Source organism: Phalacrocorax carbo, chromosome 2 (genome assembly GCF_963921805.1).
Source record: "Phalacrocorax carbo chromosome 2, bPhaCar2.1, whole genome shotgun sequence".
Taxonomy (NCBI): Eukaryota; Metazoa; Chordata; class Aves; order Suliformes; family Phalacrocoracidae; genus Phalacrocorax; species Phalacrocorax carbo.
In genome coordinates, this window is record NC_087514.1 from 15,295,468 (window position 1) to 15,301,816 (window position 6,349).

At 44.5% G+C, this 6,349-nt stretch overlaps 1 long non-coding RNA gene across 3 annotated transcripts in view; it reads left to right on the forward strand.

Moving 5' to 3' along the window:
- The first annotated feature begins 2,440 nt into the window (after positions 1 to 2,440).
- The window catches only part of LOC135311857 (uncharacterized), a 60,538-nt gene continuing 56,629 nt past the window's right edge, over positions 2,441 to 6,349 (forward strand). For 2 of the 3 annotated variants that reach the window (XR_010371393.1, XR_010371392.1), the window contains exon 1: positions 2,449 to 2,556. This is a non-coding gene — a long non-coding RNA (uncharacterized LOC135311857). Of the gene's footprint in view, positions 2,557 to 6,349 lie in introns of all 3 variants that reach the window. The other variant, XR_010371394.1, reaches the window with a different exon arrangement.

Consider the following 6,349-nt stretch of genomic DNA (forward strand, 5'->3'; position numbering starts at 1 on the left):
TGCTGGTCAGTAGTATGGGTGGTATTTCTGAAGTCACAGTCTCATGTGGTTTGTGGTAAGGTGAACACAAAGCAAATATAAGACCTTCCTTCCTTTTTGTATCTGTGGCAGACACAAAACTCTCTCCAGCCTCCTCCACACTAAACTAATTGTCTTCTGCCAAGAGTCCTTCCAGCCCCACAGAAGCAGTCGTTCAGGGCATCAGTGGAGTCCACATCGACCCCCAATTTGGGTGCCCAATACCGAATGGCACACTTTACCTTGAACCTAAACAACCCTTTTCATTCCAGGGTCATCTTTGCATGTCCCAGTCTGGCTCTTCTTTAGAAATTTGTTATTTTCATCTTTTTGCTAACCTTATTGGCAAAAATATGAGAACATCTCTCTCAGTGTAGGATTATGTTGCGTTCCTGCAAGGCTTTCTCCAGTTCCTTCCCCCAGAATTGTTCTTCAGGACTGACCAATACAGGGCTGTCCTTCTGAGGGGCTCTCTTCAACCTTTTCCAAATCTCTCCTCTACTTTCCATTTATTGCTGACCAATGCAAGTAGATGGCTCTCATTTCCAGGTTTCTAGTAAGCCTCACCTCCATTGGTGAAGCTAATATCCTTCAGAGAAGATGGCCTATCTGCAATGACCAAATGGGGATGAATATCATAGAATCATAGAACCATTAAGATTGGAAAAGACCTCTAGGATCATCAAGTCCAACCGTCAGCCCAACACCATGACGCCTTCTAAATCATGCCCTGAAGTGCCACGTGTACACATCTTTTGAACACCTCCAGGGATGGCGACTCCACCACCTCTCTGGGCAGCCTGTTCCAGTGCCTGACCACTCTTTCACTAAAGACATTTTTCCTAATATCTGATCTAAACCTCCCCTGACGCAGCTTGAGGCCATTTCCTCTTGTCGTATCGCTTGTTACTTGGGAGAACAGACCAACACCCACCTCGCTACAACGTCCTTTCAGGTCGTTGTAGAGAGGGACTGATGAAAGAACATGCAGTGTGGCATCTCTAAGATACGAATCAGATCCTTGTGTGTTGGGAGGAACCACAACCTGAATCCTCAGAAGTTAATGTGTTATATGTAATTAGTACAAATGGGGAGGACAAGCAAGGATATCTATCTTTATTCCATAACCTCCCTCCTTTGCATCCCAAACTCTCATGGCTACTTGGAGAGTTTCAATGTAAAGTTCTTCTGCTATATTGTTGTTATTATTATTATTATCTTATAGTGAGAGAGTCTTTTAGTGTCATGGCATGCACTGTCACTACCATCTGTCACATACTGTCCTGTCCAAGGAGAAAACAGCGTACTGCAGTCATTCCTTGTTTAAACTTTAATTGGTCCACTGGTATGTGCCTACACTGACAAATGTTCATATCTGAGAAAGTAGGAATGGAACAAGTGTGCCTTTCAGAACGAAAGGCTTGTAATTGTCCGTGGTGTTGCAGAAAATGTATTTCTACTGCTTCAGGTCCTGAGAAAGCTCTCTCTTGCATATATAAACTTACAGAAAGCTCTGGGGTTCCTGAGCTATTGAACTGAAATTTCTTTTTGAATCCACTGACAACTTTTAGATTTCCTCTGTCAAGCTTTAAAGCATTTTCAAGACCTAGATTACTGGTGCACAGTGGGAAATAAATTCCTCAGTTCACATGCTAATCATCCACCAACTCTGTATTCACATTTTTCTGCAGAGTTTTGCTTAACCTTCTACTGACTGACTGATCATCATTGTTGCTCCTTCTACTGGGGTAGAATGCCCCACGTGCTCAGGGAATGTTGTGGGGCAACTGATAGAAAGACTTCTATTGTATGGAGCTGGGAAAATTAGTGTCTTTTGCTAGACAATTCACTGCTCAGAGGTTCATAGGATAGCAAAGGCTTGAAACATCTAGTAAGGGGCAAAAATGAAGAGGAGATTCATGACTGAAATCTGTTTCCAAAAAGACATTACTTATATTTGTCGTACGCTTAATGATTGAATGATGTCTGGAACAATATGACCGAAGTAATAATTCGCATCTGGCTACTTTTAAAAGTTTATGCCTGTTTTGTAAAACACATAAGCGAAGACAAATGTGGCTCTCATCTGGGTGGAAAGGGAAGATACATAATGAACTTGCATCGTATGAGAAGGTCATGGCTCTGCAGATGTGCCCATGCTGTACTGCATCATACTGACAGGCAGCTACAGTCCCTTTACTGCCCCAACATCTGTAGATCTGCACTTGATTAGGCGCAGGACTTCTGTGGGATTTAAGCATAGGTATAGCACTGAGGGAACACTTAGCGATTCAGAACGCAGGAATGCACATGATCACACACACTTCTCAGCCACAGAGATTTTTGTGTAGTTAGCGACTGGGCTTCGGTAGGCTGCTGCCTGCAAAACAGGGTGGTGCAAGTTCCTGGTCCCGCCCACCTAATGAAAATCAAGTGAAACTTTTCCTCCCAGTGTTGAAACATCGACATGGAGAAACCTTTCCAGGCCAGGAGCGGGTGGGGCCCCAGGGCTGCAGTTGCGTGCGCTGCATGCAGCAGGTAGGCAGAGAATTCTTCTACCGTTCGCTGTTCCCCCTTACCACACAGTGTAAAAGCAACCCAGATTGAGGTCCTGCTTTGATCTTGCTCATCCTTCCTTAAACATGTTGAGCAGGTTACGTACGACTTTAATAAATAAGAAAAGAGAGAAGGAAAAAAAGAAATGGCAATTCATGACTTTTGTACCTGTGCAAACATATTCAAGCAAGGCAATCTAGAGCAATGCTTTCCAAATAACCATACGTTAATCCCTCTCTCTCTGTGACGCATTTACTATTTTTATCATCGTACACAGTGTAAAATTACATCTCTTAATAACCATTTCAGCCATTTGAACTACACCTACAATGTAGGTTTATGAGTGCATGTGAAACTAAATAGAGTTGCCTGTATATTCTTGTGGCTGTGGTCAAGAATGCAGCACTCCATTGCTCTAGGTGCTAATTTTAATTTTTTTTTTAAGTGATTGAACAGATTAAAGGCAGTAAAAGAAGTGGATCTGCTTAATGCCCATGTGAGATCGTTAAAAAAGTTTGAGGAAAATATATTCGTAATAGGAAATACTGATTTTGTTATAATTAATCTTAAAACCATTATATTTATCATGGGTATCTGTATCTTATGTGCATTCTGGACCTGGGGAGAGCAGGAGTGATGCTTGCACTGAGTGAGATGACAATCTTCAGAATGTAGGAGGTCATAAAATCCTGGGTCTCCAAGAGCAGGAAGAACACTGTAGTATTCTGCTATGAAGCAGCAAGATTTTAGGCAGCTGTCTTACGTTCACTGTACATCTACAAGCGGATGTGTCAGTAGGCTGGTGTGGCTAAAGAGGGAGCTTGATTGAGCTCTAATGCAAAGAGGCAGTATAGAGGAGATGGAAGCAGGGACAGGCTACAGTGGAAGTATTTAGAAACATCACCTGAGCGTGTAGGGGTAGCCCCAGGAAATTAAAAGCTTAAATACAGTAGAGACTTGCATGGGAAGTGTAACAAGAAGAGCTTCCATTAGTATCTTAGTATAAAAAGACTGTGCAAGGAAAATGTGGGACCATTGCTGAACGGAGGAGGTGATGTAGTGTCAGGAGACACAGAAAAAAGCTGAGGTATCCAATGGTTTCTTTGCCCTCTTTACCAACAAGATATCCCACTCCTCTGTGCTTAGTGCAAGGGTTCAGAGAGAACTACCTGCAGTAGCTGAGGGTTGAGAGAGGGATTACTTGAGAGAGCTTGACTGGAAAGCTCCAGACAGACCACATCCAAGGTGCTTAAGAACTGCTTAATGTCTCTGCAAGGCCACTCTGTCACCTTTGAAAGGTTATGACATCATGGAAGTTTCCTAATGACTGGAAATAGGTGAATGTTGCAGCCTTCAAAAAAGCCAGAAAGGCAATCTAGGGAACTATAAGCTGATCAACATCACTTCGGTCCCCGTGGAACTTAATGGTGCAAGTCCTCTTGGAACACATTTCTGGGCATGTGAAGGAGGAGAAGCTGATTGGGAACGATCAGCATGTATCTACCATTGGTAAATCATGCCTAACCAGCCTGATTGTGTTCTGTGATAAAATGACTGAATTTGCGCATGGGGGAAGAGCAGTGGATGTCACTTATCCCAACTTTAGCAAGGCTTTTGACACTGTCTCTAACAGCATTCTTGCATCTGAGATAGGATGTTATGGTCTGGATGGGTGGACAACCAGCTGAGTAAGAATCAATTGGATGATTTGCCTCTGAGTAGAGTGGTTAATGGGTTGTACTCTACCCAGAGGACAAATAAAGTGCTGTAGGGGCTTATATACTGGGACTGTCCAGTTTAGCACCTTTATCAGTTACCTGGAGGAGGTGATGCAGTCCACTTTCATCAGGTTTGCAGATGACACCAAATTGGAGTGAACAGTGGATATGCTGGTGGGCAGGGCTGCCATACAGAGGGACCTAGGCAGGCTGGAGGAATGGGCCAACAGGAACCTTATGAAATTCATCAAGGACAAATGCAGAGTTTCCTTCCTCTGGGAATGCCAGGTCCTTGCAGTGATACAGGCTGGGGCTGACTGGCTTTACTGTGAAGGCCCTGGGGAGTCCTGGCAGACAGCACTCTGCCTGTGCGTCATGTGTGCCCTGGCAGCAAAGAAGGCTAACAGCATCCTGAGTGTGCTAGAGGGAGCACAGCCAGGAGCTTGAGGGAAGGGATTATCCTCCCGCTCAGCACCTGTTAGACCACATCTAGACACTGTGTCCTTTTGAGCACCCTAGTAGAGGAAAGGCATTGAAAAATTGGAGCCAAGTTCAGCTGAGGGCCCCCAAGAGGGTTGGAGCTGGAGCCACGTGAGGGGGAACTAAGGGAACCTGATTTGTTCAGCCTTGAGAAGAAGTAGCTTCAGGTGGACCTCATAGCAGTCTGCCAGGACCTATGAGGGGGTCTTCAAGAAGACGAAGCCAGGCTCTTCACAGTGGTGAAGACTAATAATAAATGGGTGTGATAAATGGGTGGACAAGAAACAGCAGGCATAAATTGAAAGAAGTGTTCAGACTGGGAATAGTGGAAAGAAAAACATGGGGAAAACATAATATTGGGATTGGGTAAAATGGTTTACGTGCCGAGCTCTAACAGACCATAAATCCTGACTAGTCAGACACTGTTTCCTGTGCTCCTGGCTCCATCCACTTCATCTAGAAACCTAAGGTACTTTACCCATCACAGTGAATTTCCGTTGGCTAGCAGTGAAACCTGTGATATACCCCAAAATCATGATTATAATAAGAATATTTTTTCTGCAAAACACAGCTATAATATTTGAGTTAGTGCAGACTCAAGCTTGTGTCTGCATGTCATGGTGCAGATCTGTGTAGGCCCACCTGCCAGGTTTCCTGTGTGGGATAGCCTTTTTTATGTGGTTTGGCCTATGAATTAGGCTTCTTGGCAAAATTTATTAACTGGGACCTAGTGCTGCAGGAACGGGTTGCACAAGCACCTGATCATACTTATGCCTGGCTAGCTTGAACATCTGTGCTGTGCTCCTCTACTGTCCCTCTTTTGTAGTTAGCAAAGGAGCAGCCACCGCAGGTCTGCTTGTTTCAACTGGTATAGCCTTGCCCAATGTTACATGAATACATAGTGGGTAGAAGGGTTGGTTTTGTTTATTTTGCCTACTTAAGAAAGGATAAAGTTGGTGTGGTAGGAGAGGAGGATGGAGGAACTGGGCAGTTCCAGCCTTTCCACTGCAGAAACCCAACACAAGTTCCTCACTTGCTTCCCTCAGCCATGCAGCCAGAGACTGCAACAGTCATTCCTTCCCATACATGGAGCATGCTCCAGGATTACTTACAGCTCACGGTCTCCTAAAAAAGACCAGAGTTTCAATTTAGACAGGTATTTCCTGATTTTGTACGTGAAGGAGAGTACCTGGTCCAGTCTCAGGCAGAGCTTGATCCTGCAACCAAGTATTGCTCCTCTTTCACCTTCTCCCAGCTCAGAATTTCTTCCTAGAGCACAGGAAAAATGGCCTGTTCTTGATGATTGTAGCATCAAGGACACCTCTGGATTTTGTCAGCCAGTGGTCTCAGTATGGCCAGAGGGTTCCAGAATTTGGACCCCCAGTCTGGCAAGCATGTTTTGGTGACTTTTTGGGTCAGAAGTAAAGATGAGGTGTGGTTAGGGTATCAGTGTGATTGTGCCTTCCCATGGGGATGTTACTATGCCACTTCTGCATGACTAGCAAGAACTGACCTGCTGTGTGTGAGGCTAGCAGCCCTGGGCTTGAACTTCTAAAAGGCATTACTTTTCCTCAAGA